Raw genomic sequence first — 25,937 nt, 5'->3', positions numbered from 1 at the left:
ACTGATTAGCAGTTAGTATGCTCAGGCCTGGCAGTTGTTTTTTGTAGGCTTTACACTAGCCTGGAGGAATATGGCAGCACTTGTATCTTCTTAAATTTACATTTGACAATACTGCTAAGTGTTGTTATGGTTTTTTCTTGTATTTCTTCTGCTGCTGTTTTAAAAAGGGAGTTGGGGCAGGCTTCTGATGGAGGTTTCAAGATGCTGAGGTTTTTATTGCTAGTGGTGCTTTTGTCCAAACTACAGCATCACTTTTCCTGTTCTGCTGCAATAATGAGATCAACAGCTGGCTCAAAGTCTTAACTAAATGAAAATGAGAGTTCAGTGGGTCCCCAGACAGTAATAGCGACTGCCTCATCAGCCATGGCAGAACTTCAGGGCGCGGTGGTCTTGCTGCCATTGTGTACCACCACAGTGAAAACTGCTCTGTGTGATTCCTTTTTAGTTCCCTTGTTTGCCAGTAACCTGATATATAGTGAGCTACAATAACCCCTCTAATTTTGCCCTGTAGTTTGGTGCAGTAATTTTATGATTTGAGGCCTAACTGATAATTTTTTTCAAAATCTTAAAAACCTGGGCAGCCTGTGTTGTAGTTATTACAGTTACTGCTATTTAGCTACTGGAGGATTGATGCTAGTGGTCCTGGTGCTGTGGCCATCCTATCCAAAGCCCCTGTGGTAGGTTTGTGTCTTGCTGTTCTTCTGCATGCCTTACTGATGCCTTACTAATGCCTTATTGATGAAAACATCAATAAGCAACATTAGCATGAGCAGGGCTTTTTCATGTTGCTAGACAAATCACTACATGCATTTCAGACCTAGTTGAGTCTAGAAGGGCAAAATATAAGGTGTTTTTCCTGGCTGCTGTCCAGCAGTGGGAGAAAAAAGAGAGAAGCTCTCCATTGAAACTTCCAAGGTTTTTTGTTTTGTTTTGTTTGTTTGTGGTTTTTTGTTTTTTTTTTTTTTTTTTTGTTTCTACACCCTTTGTTTGTGAGTAGCTGTGGCACCTTAATTAAAAATTTATGAGGTGTTACATGGGCAAAGAACTGTGAAGATGTGTTTTTAAACTACTGCATGCATATGTTCTGTGATTGATTTAATGCAATGGAAATTTTGTCCTTATCCTTGTGTCTGAGTAACATCTGGTCCTTTCTGTTAGAGTGAAAATGGTCACAGTGAGTAAATACTCACTTTTTCTTGTGCTCCCAGTTTTTGTAACATCTATGCACATTTTATGTACAATGATAGCAAAATTCCCAGTCAACTTGTAGAATTTCTGGGCTCTGGTTCTTTATTTTAGAAGCTTAAAACAACCTCAGAAGAGTTTTAAACTAGAAGTCTCAAGTCATGATTGGAAGGAAACTCTTCTAGTGTTTTCTGTGTGTCATCAGCTCTGGATTTACTAGCATCTGGTAATAAGTCTACTTGGATCCTTTTGATAGGAGTGCTTGGTTCCCAGTTCTTAATGCTTGTCAGGCTGGACTTTCTGAGGAATGCAGCTATCCAGATGTTGTTGACAGCATGAAACTTGCTCTTTAACAGTAATGAGAATGTCCAGATGTAGCTACTTAGGATTAGGAGTGAAGCTGTGAACTGGGGTTCAGGGAAGAGCAGTAGCAGCCCCCCAAACTGCGAGGACAGTTTTAATAATGTCTAATACATTGTGTACACAAAACAGAAAATATTATAATGCTTGGTATAGTAAGTGTATTTAATATAGCTAACAGTAAATATTAAATTTATTTAATAAAATACATAAATGTATAAGCTTTTTGTATCAGGGTTTGTCTGTAGTCTCCTGAAATTCAGCTTTAGACATACCTAACCTGAACTATAATAGTTATGCGAAAGATAGATAGATGCATGCTAAGCCTGTAGGCGGGTGTCATCCAGAAGACCAGGAGTAAGGATGCTTCTGGAAGCAAGATGGAGGGAACCTGAGGGACTCGTATGAAGTTGTCAGGAGAGGTTTAGGTTGGATATTAGAAAAAGGTTCATCACCCGGAGTATGGCTGGACACTGGAACAGGCCACCAGGGCAGTGGTCAGGGCACCAAGCCTGACAGAGTTCAAGTGTTTGGACAATACTCTCAGGTACATGGTGTGAAATCTTTGGGCTGCCCTGTGCAGGACAGGAGTTGGACTTTAATGAACCTTTTGGATGCCTTCCAACTCGGTATATGAAGAGTTGAGCTTTCCGTAGAAACGGACCTGGGGGTTCTGGCGGACACTGAGTGAACACAGTCAAGCAAAGTGCCATTGTGACAGGTCCATTTCTGTGGAGCTGCTGTCAAGTGGGGTGGCCACAGCATGTACTGGTGCCTGTGGTTATTCCTTCCCTGGGCAGGACTTGGTATTTCCCCTTATTGGGCTTCACAAGGTTCTTTTTGGCCCTTAAAAGGAATCTCCTCCGTCCCTGGGTGGGCTCGAACCACCAACCTTTCAGTTAACAGCCGAACGCGCTCGCCGATTGCGCCACAGAGACTGATGTGTTGCACTTCCCAGAGGAGCTGAATTCCTGACTGTGTTCAGTAAGTGCTGCTGGGGGTGTCTGCCAGTGCTGAACAGTGACAGTGGTACTGCAGGCACACTGCTGCAGCAAACCTGACGTGCTATTGTGTCAGAATACAGGGGAAAGAAATGCTGTTACCTCCTGTGGGGAGTGAAAAATGAGATTTTCTTTTGAAGTAGCTGTTCCTCACTGCTTACCTCTCTCAGGAGAGGAGGTCTTGGGGTCATGTCATGCCAGGCAATTTGCTAGTGATTCCAAGTTAATAGCACTGTTTTTTGTGCTTTTTGTGCTTCTGGAAATTTACAGCTATAAGATGTCTGACAACCTATGTGGCTTGTTAGCTGTATGTTAATGCAATTAAAGCAAAACACACAAACGCTTCAGAACATGGATTGTGAGACATCAAACTTACTGACTGCAGAATTCTCAGTGCAGCTGCAAGCTAAGGATTAGAGGTGAGAGAGCTGTTGGGCAGCTCTTAACAAACAGGGAAGATTTCATGGTGCAACTTGCATTTTTAAGTTTCATACTGCAAAGAAACAAGATGTTATCAATGCTAGTGGGCATATGTATTTTTTACTGTCAGTTGTCAGCCAGGAAACGGTGGAGCCTCCTGCTCTGTGTGCCCTTGCGTATTGCTGGAAACAAAAGGATATGAACTACTGAGATACATGACAGGACCTGAATTCTGTTCAGCTAGTGAATCTATACCTGGCTTGTCTAATTTTCTGCCAGAACAAAACTGTTTTAGTATTCCAACCTTTTTGTTGTTGTTCATTTGGTGAAGGAAATACAGCAAAATGTTGCCTTGAAAATGGTTGAATTGCTTTTGAAAGTTAGAAAGCTTAATCTCAGCAGGGCTGTGCTTTGGAGTGCTGCTGAAAGCATTGCTGGTGAAGTTCTCCTGTCACTGAGCTGCAAAAGCATAGAGATATGTAAACTGTAGAAAGGATTGGAGCAACTTTCTTTTGAGAGATAGGAACTGTTAGGTGGAGAAAAATGTGCTCTCAGTAGCAGCTGTAGATAACCTTTCCTAGCAGAGAGTATGACAGTGAGCTGCTTCCTTTCCTTTCCTGTCTTCTGGTTTTTTAAGCTGTACTGTAAGGCACTCTACACCATGTGCCTCAAAGCTGTGGGGCAAGTCTGTCCACAGTGTACACCAGGGTCTTACTGCTCCAGCTGCCCCCCTGAGGAGCTAAAGTGGTGGTACTTGGCTCCTGTCTATCCTGCACTCTGGGTTACCTGTCAGGATCCCTCATATAAGACGAGAGTGGAGATCCAGGTTTGATCCTGAGCTGGATTTGGAGGATGGCTGGGCTGTATGGACCTGGGATGGCCTGTGTTAAGTGTTAAAGAGAGAATCCATTTTGTTTTGCCTCCCCCACCCCACAACTGCTTGCAAGTCAGATGGACATAATGGTCGCTTTTGTGGACTTGCACCATTGCTCAAGTGCATGTGTGCATTGTATGAAAAATGATACTTAATCATGTATAAAATAACTTTCAGATGTGAGAGTTTGTGTATGTTCTCATGCTCTGTAACTTCCACCTCCTTTGCAGCCTCTACTGTAGGCTTTGCAAGGGTTAGATGAGTTTGCCACCAAGCAGAACTCTTTTCTCCAGAGCTTTTATCTTTTAAATGACCTATTGAAAAACTCTCTTTGCCTGTGCACGATGGATATCTATCAAGTCCTGTCAAATCTCCTAATCCATTTTCATCTTATGATGCAATTTACTTTTATCCCAAAACACATCTCTCCAAATTTGCCAAAGAAAACACTGGGCACTATGGAAAGACTGTTTTAAATGAAGATGTTTGGGGGAATCTCTTAGGAAAGAAAAAAATCAAGAAAAGAAAAAAAGGCAATGTATTTTTATATATATGTTTAAAAAGATTTTTCATGCTCTGATTAGAGACTAAGTGGACCCTTAAAACCACAGTGTCTTTCTTCATTGAAATTTTATGTCTCTCAGTTAATAAGGGGCCATGAAAGTGCTGGAATTTTTATTTAAAGGCCAATGTGAACATTAGAAGATCTTTTCAGGCATAACTGAGTAATACTGCTAAATGAGACTTGCCAGACTGATACAAGAGAAAGAAGATATTTTTCCTGGGCACCTGCAGTTGGCCCTCTCCAAAGCTTGAGTTCTCCATAACCATCAGTCCTCTGCAGCGCGTAGAGAGGCTTGCAAAGGCAGTGCAAGGTGGGTCTTGATTGCTATAGAAGCATTTAGGTGGCAAACTCCCTTTGAGTATTTGGGCACAAGTTACTTGTGTAAAATCTTACAAGGGCACAGAAATCTGCAGCTTGAACTAACACACTTGAGTTCCCACTTAGTGTCCTTGATGCCAACCACTTATTTCCCCCTAGTTCAGTAGTTGTAGCTGTCCTGTAATAGTTCATAGGTGCTCTATATAAACTTTATTTAAGTGCCTAAGGGGAAATAGGGATTATGGCCATTATGTTGTAGGAGCCTTGGTTGCATACTATCCAAATCTAGCTAGTACAGCTTAATAATGTGGAGGTGTTGGATTGTAGCTGTTCATTCTCAGTAGGAATTTTTTAATGTCTTCCCTGGTTACTAGTGAGGTTTCATGAAGAGGTAGAGGAAAAAGAAGAGGTCAGATAAAATGAAGTATTTGACCAGTGACTGTATTTTATGGCTTGGTGAAGCTCCAGAAGGGCTGGGGACACTCAGGTTTCCTGCTAGTGTCAGTATTAGCTGCTTTGGGAGGGCTAAGTTTTTGGGAGGACACTTTTGGGAGGACACTTTGGCTCCTTTTAAAAATATTTATGATTTTTGGAATCAAATTATTTAGATGCTCAAGCTGAATATTGTGTCCTAGGTCATGACAAGAGAGCTGAACTTGCATGAGCCCTGTGTTCATACAAATGCAGTATCTTGCCCTTGCTGAACACTCTCCTTTCACATGCAAGTCCTTATCTGAAAACTTGCTTTCCCATGAAGCATCACATGGAAATTTGTGGAAGGAATTTCCTTTCAGAACCAAATCAAAATCTCTCAGCAAATCTCTCTGGTGTTCTGCAAATTCATCTCTTTGTGATTTACAGATGGAGAAATTGAACCTTTTGGCTGGCTTCAGGCTTTAACTGGCTTATTTTCATTTATTTTAACATTTTAAAAGTCACACCTTTAGTTAAACTAGTTCAAGCCGGCTGTGTAGAGAAGTCCACAGATGGAACACACTAAATGATTGCCTGAAAACTGGGCAAAATTGATGTGTCTATCCTGTAGCTGTTGAATGGCTCCAGCTGGCTTTTGTTTTATCTTACAAGAAACCTCTGTCTGAGGCAGTGTCAGGATTAACAGCCTGGCTGGTTTGTTCCCTTTCTTGCAAAACTACTCCGTTTGACTTCCTGGATGCTGTGAAAGTTACTGTAAAATCAGAGGTGAAAAAGTAAGTTCCCCAAAGAATACCTCATGACAATAGGCAGATTTTTGCAAGGTAAGGAAATTCTTTAAAAAAATAAGTTACTACAGAGTAGACCAAGGAAGGTGAAGAAGTGCAGGAAAGGAGGAAGAGCAGAATGGGATTTGCACCAAGTGCTTTTCAAGTTCTCTTCCATAAGATGGCAGCAACTTATTTTGTGAAGTGGACTTGGAAGACTGATTTGCTGAATGCTCTACAGAACAAGCATTAAGTCTATGACTTTAATTCTGTTTTCTTGGTACACATCCCTTATAATTGTCCCAGTATAGATCAGTTCTCAACCTTACTTTATGTGCAAAACTGTTTTCTGTTGTTTCACACAGAGGTGATTTTTAATTTTTTTTTCTAAATACAGGCACAGATGCTTTTGCATTTGTAAGGGTTTAGTGTGCAAGATGTAGGGAGAGTAACAGGGTTGTTTGTCCTATTTTGATATTTTATAAGTGTTTCACTTTGTGTGACTATTTTGTTAATTGCCCAAGACAACTTTGAGTTCAGTGAATAGAAGAGGTAGAAAAACAGCTGGGATTTTCCTCTCCTCAATAATTGGAGTTCAGTTTCGTGACATAACTGTTTTCAGTGGAATCAAGACACTCATTTTCTTTTGAAAAGGGAGACTGTGGAAAGAGGGGATTTCCCCTCCCCCTCAACAGAAAACAGTGGAAGGAAAAACACATGGGAAGAACTATTTTCTGAAGTTTTATGACATAAAGAATTTTATATTTCAGCTATTTCTCTTTCCCTTCTGAAGGTTTTCCACATTTTCAGTGACACCCTCAGTGGTATGTGCAATACAGTTGTGCAGTTTGACTGTCTCCTGTTCTTTCATGCATTTTTTCTCTGCAGATGAGCATCAGACACTTACCCTGTTAGTACCAAGTACTTAACTGTCCTAAACCACTGTAATACCCACTAATAGAAGATTTTATTTAAGTATAAATTATGAGCAATCTTCTCAGTGTTTGTGTTTATTCTGAGTAGCTGGATAACATGGGAGGAGCAAGAAGCAGCCTGTTTTTGCTTTCCCTGGTGCTTACACTTACTGGCTAATGTTAGTCATCTGTTTTGGTTTCCTGTGGCCCATTAGTATCCAATCTATCAAGTGCACAGGAGCTGCAGTAGCAAAGTTGTAAACTTGAAGACTCAAGGAACAAGACTCTGTTTCGCCTTCTGTTAATTATTAAAATAAACTGTTTAAGTTCTGTGTTTCTGATTTCTGGTGTTGATGTACTGCTGCAGTACAGCCCAAATGGGGTCCACCACAAGTCAGTTCTGACATTGCTCCCCTGTCCTCAAGTTCATGCTGTGGCTTGATGAGGACCCCAGGGCTGGATCTTGTCTGGAACTGAGTGGGCCAAGCACAGCAAGTGTGAACAGTTTCCACAGATGTGCTGAGAAAGGGATATGCCCAAATTACTAATGACAGGAGTCTGATAATTTTAGTCTCGAAGGAGAATTTGGGTGTTTAGAGGCCAAGAGCATCTCCCTCTCAACTGTTGGACCTGCTTTTCGATTGAAAACATCAACTGAACTGAATTGCTTTAGCCGTTTCTTCCTTACTCTGAAATGTGCCCCACGTTGAACTAGGAAAAGAAGGACTTGGAACTCACAGATTTTGGCCAGTGAAGTTTAAAGTCTTCAAAGAAGTTATGCTTGGCACGAAATGCAGTATTTTAAGGGGTCATTTCATTGTTACTGGTGTGCAGTGCGTGTGTTGCCTGATTTATACCAAGGAGACTCCTGGAATGTGTGTCCTGGTGACTTCTTTCCTTCCTTCTCTCCAATTAACTTTAAAGAAATAAAAAGAGAGATGAAAGCAAGTTATTTGAATAATATTTGAAATGCATTTATTCTAGACAGGTTCACATTCTTTTCAAGAGTCCGCTTTCTTCCACTTTTGGAATGGAGTCTTTTGCACCTCAGATTATTTGCCTTGTGATAGCATCCAGACACTCTGGTCAGGATGGCTCCAGAGGGCTTGGGGAAACAAAATGGGTGAAATGAAAAGTAATGAGAGCAGTTTGGAGTGTATGCAGAGTTGGCTTGTGGCACAGGAACAGATCAACACAGAGCTGGAGCCTGGATGGGGAGGACCAAGTTCAAAGTAAAATACCTGGTTTATTCAGATTAGGTGGAGTGAATGAGGCTGAGAGGGCTGGCCCAACGTGTAGCTGAGTGTTAGCTTAAGGATGGGGCTTTTTGTGGTCACGTACAGTGCCTTTGCTTTTTTTTCCTGCAAACTTTTGTTACAGAACAAGTTAATGACACTAATTTTGGTTAGTAACTAGTTCCTTGGAACAAATATCTTGAAGTCCATTGAGTATCAGATGTTGTCACACATTACTTTGTTTTGGTGTTTGGCCACAAATAACTTGACAGCATTTGTATAATACACCATAATTTAAGCAAGCATGTAATTCCTAAGAGACTGAGTGGCATTGAGCTTATGTGTTCTTTAGTCTGCTCTATATTGAATCCAACACAATGGGTGCAGCTGGTTGATTAACTGTCATCCTAAAAGAATTCACACAGACTGCTGAAAAAGAAATAGGCCATGGAAATAAATTGTAACTAAATGTGTTCTTAAATATAGGGCTGCAATGCACAGAGTGTGTATAATGCTATTGCCTGCTGAACTTTTTCCACTGTCTTGAAGCCTTAACATCCAGTGGAGTAAGAGAAAAAAGGGAAGCCTGCAGAGTAAATACCACTAAAGAGTAAATTCTGTGAAGTGCCACTTTCATGTGAGACAGGTGGAAGTTCAAGATTCCAGTGCAGTTCATGAGAAATGTGAGATTCATACCAAGCATGAAGGTATTCTGTTTATTGGCACAATAGTTTAGATAAGAGTGAAAAATCCAATAAATCTGTTAAAATCTTTCTTCTAGATGGAGGTAACTTTTGGGTAATTTTCAAGTCTGGTGTATATCAAAGCAGTTTGCAACTTCACTGTCTGTTCATGGGCTGGGTGGCCAAAAGAGTAATGGAGCTGATCAATAGGTTTAAAATAGGTAGGCCTGCAGTGGTATACAACAGAGCTGACAGTTGGTGCAAATGTACTTGTTCCTCTGATTAGATCCTGACATGACACGGGTCTTGGTTTGTGTTACAGAAAAACTGATAGAAATTCCGTGTTTTGCTTGATAAACTGAATTATCTGGGAAGTGCATAAAGGGTTGATGCTTGTTGCATTAAAGAAGAGAAATAGCATACACAGTCACCTCTGGCTTGCACCACTTCCAGCAAACTGACTTTGTTTTGATTTTGGAGAGGTTGTGTTTTAAAAGTGTCAGTATTCAGCTGAGAGAGGCTATTTACTTTTTATTTACTAGACAAACCATGTGATTCCTTGCATTAGGATGTTCATTAATTCTGCTTTGTTTTAACTATGTCAGAAACCTACTAAAAAGGTTTCAGAAAAATTCCATGCCAGATATTTCAATGTACTTTAGATGATTTATTTTATTCTATTTATAGCTTGTATTTAAAATTATACTTGAATACATTCCTGAATATGGGCCTAAATAAATCATTCTTCTTTCAAAAACAATGGAAGTAACTTCACTCAATACACAGAAGGATATCACTGAGCAAGTGTAATGCTTGCTACATGCCTTTGTATGCTGCTCTTGAAATAGTACTTATGGCAACTCTAAATCACATTTTTCCGGTACAGTTGTCCCCAGTGCTGCAGTAGAATCTGCCCATTCGGAAGCTTGCAGCCCCTGAATCCCACTGAGACCTGGGGGCCTTTGTGTGAGCTTGAGGATCTTTGCCAGGGTGCATTTTGTTGCAAAGTGGAGGCTGCAGTGTTGAAAATGGAAAGACAAGGGGGGGTTGAGAAATTATGAGTCTTTTTGTAGCATCTCCTGCCCAGAGAAATGACATCTTTGAGGCTGCAAGGGTTTAAGTAGGTTATATTTCCTAGTCTTTTAGTATTTGATTAAAAGATAGCTAGAAGTGGACTAAAGAGGCAAAACAAACAGAAATTTTCCTTACCCTGATGGGTTGGTGCAGGTTGATGCCATTTACCTTAACATGCCTAAGGTTCTTGGAAAAACTGTACCAATAAAATGTGTACCAGTAAGAAGCCAATTTATGTACCAGAAATGACTACATGTGTTACATAATTAGAATACCTGCCCCAACTGCTGAAACCTATCGATGCTGGGCCTGCTTTTAATCTAGCATTGTCTCTTCAGCTTACAGGATGAAATGTAGCTGGGGAGCCTTATGAGATCCAGATGGGAAGCCTGGCTGGAGGGCTGCTGGGGATGGAGACTACCTTGTCCCACTCTGAGCCAAGTGTACTGTGTGTCTTCAAATGATACCTTAATCCATGATAAAGACAGACAGCTCACTTTTCTAAAATCAAAACCATATTAATCAATGGTAGCCTCTTTCCAACATAGTAGAGGCTACTGCTCTGAGAGATGCTGTCTGGAACAGCTTGATACAGGCAGAACTAGATGACTACACATGGATAAGATAAAATCATTCAGCTACCTAATAAATAAAGCTGAAAGATGTTCTAAGATGATACAAATTCAAGTACTAGCTTGATTTATTTTCCTGGAGGGATGTTTGCTCCACCTTTCAGTCACTGAATCCTGATTTATGGTGCACATTTTTAGACTTGAGTTCTTCCCCTCTTTTAAAGAAAGAAAACCTTTAGAATATAGTTAGTTGACCTCATGCTCTCTGTCCAGCAAGCTTCATACTGCTTAAATTAATACAACTCATTTAAAACTGTTGTTGAATGGATAGGTTTTTAAATCAGCAAGAATTCAACTTTGGTAACTAAATGTTATTTCTGTATTCTAGAATACCAGTAGAAGTAAAGTCAATAAACTCTAAAGGCAAATATATTAAAGAATTCTCATGCAGAATGATTTTCCTCTTGCCATCTAGGGAAAAGATTGTATTTTACACAGGAACTGAGATGTTTCCCTTTCTGTGGTCCTGTGTGGATTTAACTAAAGCAGCAACTAAGAGAAACAGGAGTTTCATAAAGAAAGCCTTGTTGATAATTATAGAGTGGTTGTAAGCATATGTTCATAGCCTTTTTTTTTCTTGTTCAGAATTTTATTATGGATCTTTAAGTTTCAAATGACTCTTGACACTTTGCATGTGTGCGACAGATTCTAAATAAATAAACATAACTTATTATTTTGAGACAATACTACAAATGTATGTTTTCAAGGTTGTGTTCTTTGTTTGACCACATATTACTCCTATAAATCTATAAACTATTTTAAACCAGATTATCAGATTGTAAATAGGATAAGATGGAACTAGAGGGAAAAATAAATACTTTTTCTAGTTAACAGTTCTAGTTTTATCAAATTGCCCATACATGGCACAGGTATAAATTATGAATTGGTTGTTCAAGGTTTTCGTCATGGTTGGAGTTAAAAAAATCAACCACAAAAACATAAGACTTGTTCATTTGCTAAATCAGGGGCTCTATTTATATTTGCAGAAGTAAGAATCTTTGACAGCCATCTTTTGAACAGCATGATATGTTTATCATCTACATATTATTCCATCAGGAGCAGAAATGGAGTGAGGAAAATTTGAAATTTAGTTTACCAAGTTCTGTCCACAAAGAAAAAATACTTCCTTGGCTAGGATTCTGCCTGTTACTTTTAAAATATCTGTTGAACTCCAATAGTGGAATTTTTTATAGCCCTGCACATGTGGACAACTTGGTGGTACAAGTAACTTACAAGAGTAAGTCATTCATTGATCTGGAAGAAAAACTTTAAGTAACCTCTCTTCTTTGCAGGTGATGTTCTCCTTGGCAAACAATTTGTATTGAACTCACAGTGTCCTCGACACTAAGGCTATGATTGGTACAGCCCGTACACTGTGTTATATACCATAGTACTCGAACCATTGTGTGTTGTGAATTATTTTCACAAACCACTGATTTGAAAGGCTGTGGACTTCAGAACAGCATGTTTTGAAACTTTGAAGACTTAACAAAAGACACTCAATCCACCAGAAAAATGGGTCTTACGGGCACGGTTTGTAGTGCTGCTGCCTGCAGCATTGGGTGGATATCCAGATATAAGAATCATACTTCTGTCTTTGCTGTAATTTATTATGTCCACGTTTTGCTGGAACTGGTAGCAAAATTAATCATATCAGTCCTTTTTCTTTTTTTTTTTTTTTTCTATATTTAAAAGGTTAAGATTTCAGAGAGCTGGGCCTTAAGCTGTATTCCTTCTGTTTTGAACTCATAGTGTCTCCATTTGCATATGACACCATGAATTTCTTTGACTTATTATTTTAGTCAGGGAATAAGAAAAACATTCAAAGCCTACTCTAGGTTCTGACAAATAAAATTACTGATTTCTTACATCTGAAAAGCCAAGTGCCCATAGTTTGGCTGGTTCAGATTTGTCTAACTGCAAAGGTGTTAGACTGCTTCTTATTCATGCTTCATTTGAGATTCCAACCATTTAAAGAATGTTATCCTACAAGTATATACAATCCATTTATTTTATTGCACATACTTTGTTATTTAATGCCACCCAGAGTTTTCAAGGTGGCTTAGATTAAGTAAAAAGGCAGCGTCAACTATTAACATCTACAACTTAAACTAGACCTGATGGAGTATAGGGAAAAACATTAATCACAAGATGCCAGTGTGCCAACAGTGAAACTTGCCCTTGCATGGTAAGACAGGTCCTGCAGGCTGGTAGAGCTTGGTTTTGGTCTGACTCCTGGGGATGCCTTGAGCAGCAATCAGCCTTCTGCAACTGCTGCACTGAGAAAGGTGGTGGACAGTGGTGCCCAGACCCAAACCCAGTGGTGGACTCCAGGCAGTGAAGAATGGTGCCCTGTGACAGCAAATGTAACAGTGGGAAGAGGCACAACCTTGGGAGTAAGTTACACTTCAACCTCAGGCAGTGCACAAAGGGGAGCTGTGAATGACATCAGCTGTGGAGACTCACAGGGCCAGAGCTAAAAATGGCCTGATTTTTTATTTGCAGCCTCAAAGAGATGTTTTGCATGGCTTAAGCCAGTGCTGAAAGTAGGAGGTGATGAGGACGTGAGTTGAGTCTCTTCTCAATCTGAGCCAATATTCTCTGCCTGTCATTTGCCTCATATACAGTATGTTTCAGTACAAAGAACCCAGTTAGAGTGTCTTGTTCCACAAAGAAGAAAGCTAAGCTTTTCACTATCTAATCAGCACTTCCTGAAGGGTTGCCAATGTCTCCTGAGCAGAGTCATGGTATTTCTGCAATAAATCATGCCATTACTGACCTTAAACTTCCCCTGGACAAATGTCCTCCCTCCTAACAAGTGACATTTCAAACAGGAATATAAGCATTTAAGACAAGGACAATGTGTTCTACAAGGCGCATTCTTGGTGTTCTGCAGACAATAATCTTTGAGTTACTTGTGATGGTAATTCTGGGGGATTTCATAATACCTCAGTACATATGCCAGAATCCTGGATTTTTACCAAGAGGTGCTATAAATAATAGACATCAGTAACATTGCCATCCACTGTAGCTAACTACCGTCTTGCATGCAGATTACTTTGTACACTTGTATTGCACCCAGACATATACAAAGTTTAGATTTCTCTTGAAAACTCTTGGTATTTTGGTAGCTAACTAAATGAATAAACATATAATCTTTCAGGAACTGGCAGAACAGCATCTAGTTTTCATTACCCTCTTTGTTTCTCTTCGCCTTTTGGCTCTCACCATAATTGAAGACAACTGCTCTGGCCACTCAGCTCAGCATCTGAAAGATGAAGTTATACATCTTTCCAGACGTGGCACCAGTTGCCAGCACTTTTTGGTATGCTTTGGGCCTCTGCTTTGGCCTCAGAGCCATCTACCTGTCTCCAAGGCTGCTGCTGCTCTTTTAACCATGGTACACAGTACTGGATCCCTGTGTTGCTCTCTGTCATACTATGGAAATGGAAAAGAATGGGGAATGCTGTGAGAGACAATTACATTGATTGTGCTCATTTTATTTGGAAACATATCCAGAACAATCTAATTATTTCAGAGCGGATGTCAAGCTTTTTTCTGTGACAGAGATGCAAGCAGAGGAGTACTCTCTGCTATCACGCCATGGGTCAGAGTACCTGCATATTTCTGTAACAGCAGCAGTTGATTTTCTATTTTAAGTAGAATGGTATTACCAGAAAATTGTTATTGTTAACATTTGCATAGAGCAGGTTAGCTCTTCTAAGTGGCTTCATGCCACTAAGTAGGAATGTAACCACAATATAGCAGTTGGTCCACAGAGAGGGAAAATAACCCTTCAAACCCCTGGCACCAGTTCCACATTAGAGCTAAATTACTGTACCAGATTGAAATGACAAGACTCGCATTTTTAAGTGAGCATGTAAACAAATCATGTGCCCAGACTGGCATGGGACAGAAGTCCTAATTTGCACATATGCCTTGGGATTTGTGCACACACACAAAAACAATTAAAAAATAATCAAGCAAAGAATACATAATGCAAGACTGGGGGGATGAGTTTAATATTCTTACACCAGTAGTGTGTGAAAAGATCTAAGCAGACTTTCAGTATCCAGTGTTTTCTCTAAGACGTAGTACCAGGATAGCTCACCACAAATGCCCAAGGAAACCTGTTATGGCATATATACAATGAGTATATATGGAGTGTGTATGTATAGAGTCTGCCTAGTCTAGAATATTTATGCATAAATCTACTCTAGAATAGAGGCCTCTTAATTGACTTTTTTAGCTTTGTAGATGGGATGCAAGAGACTAGACAGTCTGCAGTCATTGGGCAGGTTCTTTCCTTTCTCAGCAGATGGAACATGAGTTGTCAGTTTGTCCTGGACTGCAGGAGAGGAAGCCTTCAGTTGAAACATTTCTTGTTCTCCATTTCAGGTGATGTACCCAGTAGGATTGCTTTATAAACAACTCTTTAGGGGGCTGTTAGGTGCAGGCAGCCCCTTTGTGCTTTCCCACGTGCCTGGTGATAACCTCATCAAGGCTGAGAGTGGCTGGCCTCTGTCAGGCTGTGCCCAGCTGGGGCCATGGTATCCTGCTACACACTGGGAAAGGTAATCTTGGCTAACAAATCCAGGTGTTGTAGAATTATTTTATTTTCCAGCCATGAATAAAGCAGGTGTTTAAGTGGTGGAGATCTACATGTGCTGGAGCACGGGGTGTGTAGTGGGGCACAATGACACTGAGGCTGGATGATCAAAGGGTTGAGCGTGGCACTGGTGCCCTGCTGCCACCACAGCCAGGCTCAGCTGCAATGGGTGTAGCAGTTATTTGGGCTGCAAGGCCAGTGCTGGGGCTGGCTGTACAGCAGCCTCAAATACTGATTAGTGTCTTAGAGGTAGTTTCAGAACTGTACTGTCTTATTTTCACTCTGATTTCATACAGTTGTTTTATATATATGAATCTTTGGTAATTGGCCAAGTTGAAAGCCCACTTTAAGGTGAAATCCATATGTTTCTCAATGTAAAGACTGTGTTTTAATAGTTCATTACCATCATGCTGTCTGATGCTTTATTGTTACAGTATCTGACTTTCAAATATGATGACACTGTGAAGTAACTGTTCATGTGAGTTAGTAGAAAACTACAGTGGATGGGAGCTGCATCAATCTGTGTCTAAGCACAGATTAAGTGACTGACCCCGATCCAAAGGCCTTTCAGCTGAGCAAATTGAAGAGTCATACTCAGCCACTCAAACTCACCTTATGTCTCATATTTATGCCTTTTATTTTTCTATCTTGGCAAAGCTGAACAGAAAGTTTTGCTGTTGGTTAAGTGTACATGGATATTTTCACTTCCCGCCCAATTACTGCCAGTGTTACAATGCGCATAATAATAATTTTTTAAAAGAAACAACAACAACAAAATCCTCTTCCCACCCATGTCCCAAGCCATATAAAATGCCATAGGGTGGCTTTTCCAATAACATCTTGAACTTGTAATTCTGCAGTGTAGTCTCTGAGCCATTAATGAGACCCATATTGCAGGCATGGGCTTGAAGTAATGGAGGCAGGAGAAAGCAGCTGTATTTCCTATCCTCTGGCTCTGCGTTTTTCATTATGTGCTCTCTTATTTTTGTTTTGGGGTATATTTTCTGGAGCAAACAACCTTCCTGGGAACGGTCTGCTACAGAGACCAAGTTGACTGTTGCTGCCTCTCCAAGGGTGCCAGATGTGAAACTGCAACCTGTTAAGCAAAGCACCAAGGTGCTTGTAAAGGAGGAGCAGCATTTTCAGGGTGAAAGTTCTGGCACAAGTATTTGACTGAATGACTGTGAGCATTGTTACTGAAAAACCAACCCAACCAGCATGATACTGCCAGAGTTAGCCTAATGATCCCAGCACTTTACATAGCTGATGATCACGACAGGTTTATTCCCTCTCAAAATGACACATTGGAATAATATTAGCTAACTGTCTGTAGCCTGGCTGGAGCGTCTCCTTCCAGACACATAATTGGTACTGTCACCTCTCATGCTGTATGGTATGCAAAGCTGATGCCTATGAATTTTGCCCATATGTTTTTAAGTGCACTGGAGGCAGTCAGCCTTGAATTCTGAACAAATAGTGATGGGTCAATTAATAACGGACTGAAAAAGCACAAAATTAAAGCATGTTAGAGTGCATACATTAGCAAGATGGTTTTTCAACAAGCTGTCAGACAGCATATGTAAGAAAAGTAAAGCTACTATGGTAGAGACAAAGAGGTTGGACTTAGATAACCAAAGCACAACTCATCTTTGATCAGGTTTGCAAAACTGGATTCACTTTGCTTTTTCCTTGCTTCATGCAATTTGTGTCTATCTACAGACATTGTAGTGGGGCAGAGGGTTGAAGGTCACGTGGACTAAAGAGCTCTAGAGATGTGTTTCATCCCCTTCAGCTTTCTATAGTATGCAAACAAATCTTCCCCCTAGTGAAAGACTACAAAAGTGAAAAAAAATTATTAGACACTGGATACAATTTTAAAGATCAAAGTAATATAGGCACATCACTGCTTGGTTTTTTTGGCTCTCTAGTAAGTAATTTCTCTCAAAATATATCTGCACATTTGTAATGCAAAATGTTTTACTTCACATTAATGTAAGAATGTTTATTTATGCAGCTTCATTTCCAATAAAAGCTACGCTTTACAGTGCATCATGCGGAATGACAGCAGTGCACTGAATTGCAAGGTCACACTATAGATCATACTCACTCTGCCAAACACCCAGTAAGGAATTTTGGAGTAAGCTGTAATAAGGGGCTGAACAGTGAGCAGAGCCAGAAACAATACAGGTTAGAAAAATGTTTGGTTTATTTAGTGAAAGAAGAAAGAGTTTGACTTATTAGGAAGGCTTTTCCTACTGTATTCATTCTGGGTCCAGGTCCTGGAAAGAAAGCTTGGGATGGAACTTCCTGAAGCTGACCCTAATCTGTCCTCAGAGCCTCATGCGTCTTCCTCTAAACTGAGGGATGTGGGGTGTGTTTGAAGATCTAACCAGCAGCTTATGCTCTGAACTGTTACTTTACCAGACCCTCTCCTTTTTCCATTTCATATGTGAGGCTGCATGTCTGGTGAAAGGTGAAGTGTCATCTTCTGCACATAGATTAGGTGTGTGCTACTGTGCAGCTGAAAGCAGTGGGTCTAAAAGGTAAGAATGCCTTATTCCAGATGTTTGCAGTAGTAATTTGTCCTCCAGAAGAAAAATTTACCCTAGGACAGAGAGAGTGACCTAAGTAACAATGCACAGTGCAACCACTGTATGGGTTTGTGCATTTTCTGTCTCTGGAAAATCGTTTGAAGATAACAGATGTCTAGAAGGCCAAGAAGTGCCAAAGCCAGTGTGGCAAATTGCTTCTCTTTAGGAGGGATAGTTTTCAGGCCCTGTTTCAGATGTGGGACAAGAGAAGCGGCACCAATTATGAAAGCAGAGGGCCACAAGAGAAGTTATTGTCACACCCACACAAAACATGAAAACAAAGTAGAATTTCACCATGCCAGGCTGTTCTCCAGATGTTGTTGGTGAGCTGTACCAAAACCATTAAGTATGCCTACAGTAAACTGGCCTTGCACCAGAACCAAAACTGAGCAACAACATATGGTATTCCCCAACAGACACAGCTGGTTATTTTGTGGGGGAATAGAACTTGGTGTGATTGTACTGCATGAGGATGTGTAATTTGGACAGCACAGAAGTAGTGGTGCCATTTTAGAAATCTTCCTTTTTCCTTGTGCTTTAGCAGGTTATTTTCTGCAGAAGAAAGAAACAGATGATGAAGTGAGAAACATCCTAGGTGCAGACCAACTTATTTCTCTATTTTTTAGTGTATTTAGATGCAGAGAAAACACAGGGGGTTTTTTTGTGGGTTTTTTTGGGTTTTTTGTTTTTTTTTTTTTTTTTTTTTTTTTTTTTTGTTTTTTGTTTTTTGTTTTTTGTTTTTTCAGTAATGAAACAAATTGGCAGCAGAAGACATTTCCAAGTCTCACTTACTGACTTTGACAGAACTTTCTGCTCCTTCAGACATGCTTCATCAGGAGTCTCATAGCACTGATTCGTTGACCAGAACTTTGGTTTGTTATTGCCTCTTTGTCAGGAAATCACATTTCTCTGGGTGGTTGTTATCATCAGGTGCCATTGCAGCATAGGATTGATGGTCCCAGGGCTTTGTTGCACTGTTGGCAGCACAAATCACCAGTTTGAATTCCTCATCCATGGGATTTAGTATCTGTACTTAATGCCAGTGTTCTTGATGTATTTGCCTGAATATTGTCACTTTCAAATGAAGTTAGGTCACTCAAGAGTGAGAAATGGAAAACTGGGATAGAGACAATCAAAGCAGGGTATTAAATAATTGGTGATGAAAGTCCATAACAATAGAGAAGAGGTGGGCATGAGTTTCTTTACATGGATCCATAAAGGAGCTAAGTGATTTCTGTAGTTTATCCAGAGGAAGACTGGCTCTTTCAACCTGAACTTCAACAAACCTAAGAAATAATGGTATGGCCCAAACTGAGGGGCTTTGATGAAAGTATGTTCTACCTCACCCTTGCTTGCTATCTAGTAGTAGTATCTAGGTAGTTCTTCACACCTGCTGCACATTACAGCTGCATGCTTTTGAACTGCATGCAGAGTCTCGAGGGCATTACAGCAGGTCAGTCTCTCATTCTCCCTAGTCAATACACATCTCCACTCCTCTTGCACTGCAGTGCTTTTCTTCTGTTCAGAGCCTTTCAGTCTCATCATGCAAAAGGGTCCTCTTTATATCCAGCTTAAGGGAACATCACAATGCAATTGCTTTTATAGTAAGCATTGCTGCCCACAGTCTGGTTCAAAGATTTTTTGACAGCTCTTCATGGAACCTGTCATGTTGTTCTTGTTTCAGCCTACCAGATGTCTGAGGACTACAGTATCAGGTAAGATGTCATTGTGTCCACCAAGATTTTACATGAAATAGTATTTACAGCTTAACACACTGAAGATGTTATCCATGATGTCTGGCAATACAAGAAGCTATTCATAAAGGGCAACCTCTGCTCTCTGTGTGGAGCTGGTGTCTCAGATTTATGCTGCAAAAATAGCTGCATTTCTCTCCTGGACCAGACAGGCTATGACATTGCTCCCTCTGTTCAGCACTTGTGAGGCCTCAGCTTGAGTCCTGTGTCCAGTTCTGGGCCTCTCACTGCAAGAAAGGCACTGGGGTGCTGGAGAATGTCCAGAGAAGGGCAGCAGAGCTGGTGAAGGGTCTGGAGACTGAATAATTTGAAGAGCAGCTGAGAGAGCTGGGGTTGTTTAGCCTGGAGAAAAGGAGGCTCAGGGAAGACCTTGTCACTCTCTACAGTTGTCTGAAAGGAGGGTGTGGCCAAGTGGGCATCAGCCTTTTCTCCAGGCAACCAGTGACAGGACAAGAGAACATGGCCTCATGTTGTGCCAGGGAAAGTTCAAGTAAAACATCAGGAAGAATTTCTTCACTGAAAGGATGGTTAGGCATTGGAATGGGCTACCCAGGGGAGAGGTGGAGTAACCATTCTTGGCGGTATTCAAGAAATATGGACACGGCACTCAGTGCTTTGGTTTGGTTGACATGGTGTTTGATCACAGGTTGGATTTGATGATCCTGGAGGTCTTTTCCAACCAAATGATTCAAGGATTTTATGGTCATCTATGCTGACCATCCCAAGGCTAAGCTGTCTATTAATGTGTGACTTATTGAGATTAAGGCTGATGTTAGGAGAGCTGGATTGTACTCTGATTTCAAAAGCAGTTAAAAGTTATTGTTGATGGGCTTGTCAGTGTGTACAAGGCAGTGTCTAAACTTTAATGCTTCACTGGGACTTGTGCTCTTGCACAATGTGTAAAGCAAAGACAGTTATCATGGTGTGTTAACAGTCTGTTTACTGGTTAAGGATGGGTGGCTCTTGATACTAGAAGTCTCCTTTTCAGGAAGGGTTTCTTTGGACAGATTCATGTTTAAGTCAGTGGTTACTGCTGTAATTTCATTACCTCTTAGTAAGTGAAGAAAAAGTGGATCTGACTGAAACTGAATAGATTGCTTTTATTGAATTCTTCTTTAATTAAAGCTCTTACTGCCTTCATGCTGTTTTGATGGTGTAGCACAGTTTAGATTTTTACACTGAATGACAGGAGAAGGGAGAAAAAAAAAAGGAAATGTTTATTTAATTCATGCTGTAGAATGTAATGACAAGAGATTGTTTCCATACGTACTGTTTTTCTTGACCTTTTAACATTTGGGAATGTCAGGAAATACCATTACTGTAGGTCTATCCAGCTTTAATGCTACAATAACTTTATAGTTATTCACAAAGGAAATTATTATACCTTGCCTGAAACAGTGAAGGTGTATGTAAGCATGCACACAAATCTCTCTTTCTCCCTTCCTGCCAAGTACATCTCTGTGGTTGCATGCAGTCTCTGTTAAAAATGCAAATTTTGTGTCTTTGAAATTTTGACTTTACCAGACTTACTGAGACAGCAAATAGGCATGTTTCTGGGAAGTTTAAGGAAGCTTAAGATAATGTATGATGCATTTTGAATTACTGTGATTAGACATTTGCCAGAATTTCACAGGCTCTTCAAGTACAGATTGAACCTTTTCTTCATTTGAGTTGTTTTGAAAGAGCCTGTTGAGATTCAGGGAAGTTGAAAAGCTGGTACTTGGATCTATGCATGTTGTCTTGCCTTTAGGACTGAGGAAGAGGTTCCAGTCATGACTGATACTCACATCCCCAGAACATGGAACCAGTGCTGCTGAAGCAATGCTCTCCCTGGCTGTGTGAGCAGTGCAGCTCACAGCTGTGTTGAGTTGTGTGTCATGGAACAGCCCCAGGGGCAGCTGAGCATGGCAGGACTCCGTTACCTTGGACAGCACCAGGCAAGAAACTGATTTGTGATGGTCCCCTCATCTCCCACATACACAGATCAACAGAGAGACCCAAGAGAAAGTGATTAACATCAAACACGTTGCTTGTCAGATTCTTGCCTAGAACCTGAACCTTCAATGGATTGAGAGGGATGGAGATTTTGTCCTTTGGTTAGAAAAAAAAAGAGCACAGTAGCTAATGGGAATTGACTCTTTCCCCTCAAAATCTCAGTTGAGGGCTTCAAGTACTAAACGAGGGAAACTGAAACCAACAAACAGAAATATATGTATTTGAAAATATTTTAAAGTGTTTAAATTAATAGGGAGAATGAGCATAATTACGTCATGTTTTACTGAACCAAACCAATAAAATGTTAGGCAATTACCTCTAAGTTTATAATTAACTTTACACTGTCTGCTCAGAAATACCCTGAACCTTCCACTGTCTGGGGAAGGAAGCTCCTCTACCTCTAACAGATTCACGGTCAGTTGTGAATCTGGTTGATTTTACTTATTACATGTACAGTTAAAAACCAGTGATAACTCAAAATGCTCAAATAGAAATGCCCTACACAAAAATCATGATCTGAACTAATGAGAAAGTATAGTTGCTGCCACTTCACAAGCCGAATTTGATTTCTGAACAAAGCAATTTTGAAATACAGTAAATGAGTAGTAATTGTCAGGTGGGATTTATTACTTTGCAGAAGTTTGGAAACGAGAACTGTGAAAAATGTCTACTTGAGAGTACTGACAAATTTCTTCCACTGCCTGAGATCAAGCTCACAGCTGAAGTTTGTATGTATTATTCCAAAGAATAAATTTTAAAATATTTTAATTTTGACAGAATTTTTTGATATTTACTTCTACATAGTATTTTAACTATATATATATATGTGTGTGTGTGTGTGTGTGTGTGTTTTTGTAAACATCATGTCATTTACAGAATAACCTGACTACACAGTCTTTCTTTGCAATTTGTTTACATGATATCAGTATAAATAAAAGTTATCTTCCAGATGTACTGACCAATAGGCTGAATTTAATTGTATCAGTCATACTTTGCTATGTGTCTTAAAATTACAGATATTATTGAAAAATTAAATGGTGGTGGATTATTCTCCTAATGATTTAATTTTCTTTATTTGTTGTTCATTAAATCTGTTAGAGAAAAATTTAAATAAGCTTTAGAATGTGTCAAAATAAAAAAATATCTTTGGTGGTCTTAGTATTTGTGCATATATACCTATGCTGTGGATACTCACAAAAATACACATATGGGATTCAGCTCTGTGCTTGATCTCAGCCAGTAGAAGAAATTTCTACTACATGTGGATAGCCAGTTTTCACAGTTGTTGTTTCCAAAATTTTGTGAAGTTGTAAACTATACCTGACAGTTTGGACTGATGTAGTCATGCTGTCTCTATGTTAGTAGCTTGCATGTGCTTTATTACTTTGGCTGTGTAATTATTTATGGTCTTTAAACATAAACTCAGACACTGTGATGTGTGTGAACACTAACACACGTGCTTCATTTAGAGGTATAATGTGCTTCCAAATTATTACATGTGACTGCTGGCAATATCTGTTGTCTTTCTGACACCTTTCCCATCTACATATTGAAAAAGAACTTTCCTTTATTTTCTAATCTGGGTAGATTTCTGTTTTGTACAATTAAGCACAAAAATAGCCTTTAGTACACCTGATAATCAATCTAGTGTTGACCTACTTTGAGATAAGATTTTGTACAGGTTTTTCTGGTCGATTTTTCATTTGTGAAGGATAGACGATTTATTGGCCCAGGTTGCTGCTGCTAGTGCCTAAAGCAGAAACAGTCCTTCAGTGTGTTGGCCTGTTGAAAGTCCCCATGTGCTAGGACTGGAGTGATTCCCAGGGTGGGCCTCCTGCTGCAAGATGACCTAAAGGGAAACTATATAAAATAATTGCTTGGTGTAGATGTCTGGTATTCCTTGTGAAGGAAGCTAAAAGTTGGGGTAAGCCTCTGGAGCCCTCCAAATCAGACAGGCAAGGTTTGAAGCTGGGTCATTTATAGCACAAGACATCTGAGATAACTGCTGGGCTAGAGACATGGGGAGGGAGGGAAAGAAGACAAACCTGCCTTCTCCTCCCCTCTGGAAGCCACTGATGAACCTTTGCTTCCATATGTGCCCACGCTACCCTGCAAATTTGCAGGAGCTGCAGTAGATATTTAATAACTAATTTTGTACTGTTTTGCCTGCTTCAAATCAAGAGGGCCCTTTTTTCCTTTGCAATCTGCTGAATTGAGCACTTGCTTAGCCATTTGTACAGCCTTAGTAATAGTTTTTTTGTAAAATGGTGCCCAATTTAGGTGAGGTAACTGCAAAGCCCTTAATTTCATAGAACAAGTACATATCAAGTAGCAGATGTATGGGTGAAGTTATCTAAATAGCAGTAGCCTTCAAAGGGTCACAAAAGCTAATATATTTGAGGTACTGAGGCCTTTGGTTTTACAAAGGTGTCAACAAAGTCTGCAGCTGGCTGTGGTGGCGGGGACTGAAAGTCAGTAATCCACAACGAGGTATCAGCCATTAAACACGAGGCTTACTCCCTCCTCGCCTGCTCTCCCTGTGCTAGTGGAAAAAAATAATCCTGCCTCTATGGCAGAAGCTTTGGTCAAGACCTGAACGGTCCTCAGGCACAAGTGGTAGGTGCTAAAAGAGAAAAATATGCATGATTTGATGCATACATATTAGCAATGAGTGCAGTGTTGAAAATTCCTGGCTGTGGGTCAGTCTAGCAAAACATTTGGACAACATTTCCCTGAACTGACGTTTCTTAGTCTGGAAATCCAAACTGGTGATAACAATTAGTTGTTCCCTTTGCTTCTGTCCTTAATTAGAAATCAGAGATGGGGAGAGTGGGGGGTGGGTGCAGAGAAACAAATGAAAAACAATCAATCATTTTCAAACCTGTCAGAAGGTGAAGGTCAACCCAAATTTAAGCCATGGCTTATGGTTGATTTGTATTTGATCTGAACCACCACACATCCCTCAGACTTTAATACATCCTGGCAATCAGACGTTCCAGGGCTGCGTTTTTCCCATTACTTGCCAGACAGCGGCAGGGTGGCTCCTTGCAGAAGGCTTTAGAGAACAGAGAAAGGCAAGAGGTCATCAGTGACCACTAAAGGATCAAAGACAGGGAAGCTGGGTGGTTTCATACAGCCGGTCTCGTATGGAAAATTATTTTATATTGCTCAAAGTCCGTGTCTGGGGCAGCCCATTGTTACTGCTTTTCTAAATATCCTGACTTGTTCAGAAATGCAGTAAAAGGCTTTCATCCCAGCCCATTCAACCTAAAAAATGGAAAACAAAATCCTCTTAATCCCTCCTTGGATCAGCCTGCACAATGAAGTAGCCAAACTGGTAGTCACAGTATTGCTATGGTGCTCAGCCTGCTGCGATTCCTCCACTGTGTCCTTCTCAGATCACCAGGAGGATCAGTCATTCTCTATTAGGTTGGAAAAGCTCAGAAAATAAGAACAAGAAAAATGCTAAACGTGCTGTGGAATTTCATTCCACTTCTATAATGAGCTTAGCAAACCCTCAAGCAGAGAATACGTAATTTTAAACAGATTTTTAAGTAGCTTTTTTGTCAACTCTCTTAGAAGAGAAGCAGAGCCAGATGATGATGCCTTTTTAGGAGCAGAAGCAGGGGCTTTCTGGGCTTGATCCCCATGGTGCTGACTGCCCCTGGCTTCTCCTGCTGCACCTTGTGGGGTTGATAAGGGAGTTTCGGGATGCTCCTGCTCCTATTCCTACCCGTAGTGCAATGGTGGCAACACAAGAACTCCTGGTATTTGGGCATGCAGGCAGCCAGCTGGGCCCTGCAAAGGATCTGGCTCCTTTTTATGGGGGAATGACATTGTACATATGTAATTATAGTTTCAAAAATCCACCATCTTCAGCTTCATTTAATCCCCCCCTTAACAAATGTCTGCTCTGAAGGAAAAGGTGAAAAAAGAGCTTTTCTATTATGAGATTTCTTTTGGGCACCTTAAACAATGGCTATAAAGTAAGGAGGAGGATTGCAACTCAAGACCATCACATCTTCTCTTTGTTCTTAATCTCGTTTGCCTGGTAACTGCTCAACAGAGCAATAAGAAAAGCATTTGAAGAATCCCATCAATCCAGCACAGATTTTTAACACAGGCCAGTCCAATTAGACTATTACGGGTGGCCAAAATAAGATCCCCATGCTCTTGATAAGTCACATGAATAAAGTAGTGGGTGATCGTGCTGTGCTGAGTGTTTTGAAGCCAAAAGCAAGAACATTTCTAGTCTCAGTTTCTGTCTAGAGAAGCAGACAACATGGAAAGGATCTGCTGCTCTTTATTTAAAAAAATAGAGCTGGAAATGAAACAGATGAAACCATTAGTTTAATTCACTTGAAAGCTTCTGCTTTGAGGAGAGCTATGCCATATTGTCCTGTACAAGGACACCAGATTAATCGCCTTTTCTCTCCTTCACCTTTTATAGTGATGCTGCACAAATGGTATCAAGCTGACAGAGAAAATTATAAATATACTGTGGCTGCAATTTAGCAGCATTAATCAC

At 40.3% G+C, this 25,937-nt stretch overlaps 1 non-coding gene across 1 annotated transcript; it reads right to left on the bottom strand.

Annotated features, from left to right (window-relative positions):
* Positions 1–2,409: 2,409 nt before the first annotated feature.
* On the bottom strand, positions 2,410–2,483 carry TRNAN-GUU (transfer RNA asparagine (anticodon GUU)). Its single transcript has one exon. It is a non-coding gene; the product is annotated as a tRNA-Asn (tRNA).
* Between the last annotated feature and the right edge of the window lie 23,454 nt (positions 2,484–25,937).

Source organism: Sylvia atricapilla, chromosome 1 (assembly GCF_009819655.1).
Source record: "Sylvia atricapilla isolate bSylAtr1 chromosome 1, bSylAtr1.pri, whole genome shotgun sequence".
Taxonomy (NCBI): Eukaryota; Metazoa; Chordata; class Aves; order Passeriformes; family Sylviidae; genus Sylvia; species Sylvia atricapilla.
This window is presented reverse-complemented; position numbering and strand designations above follow the sequence as displayed.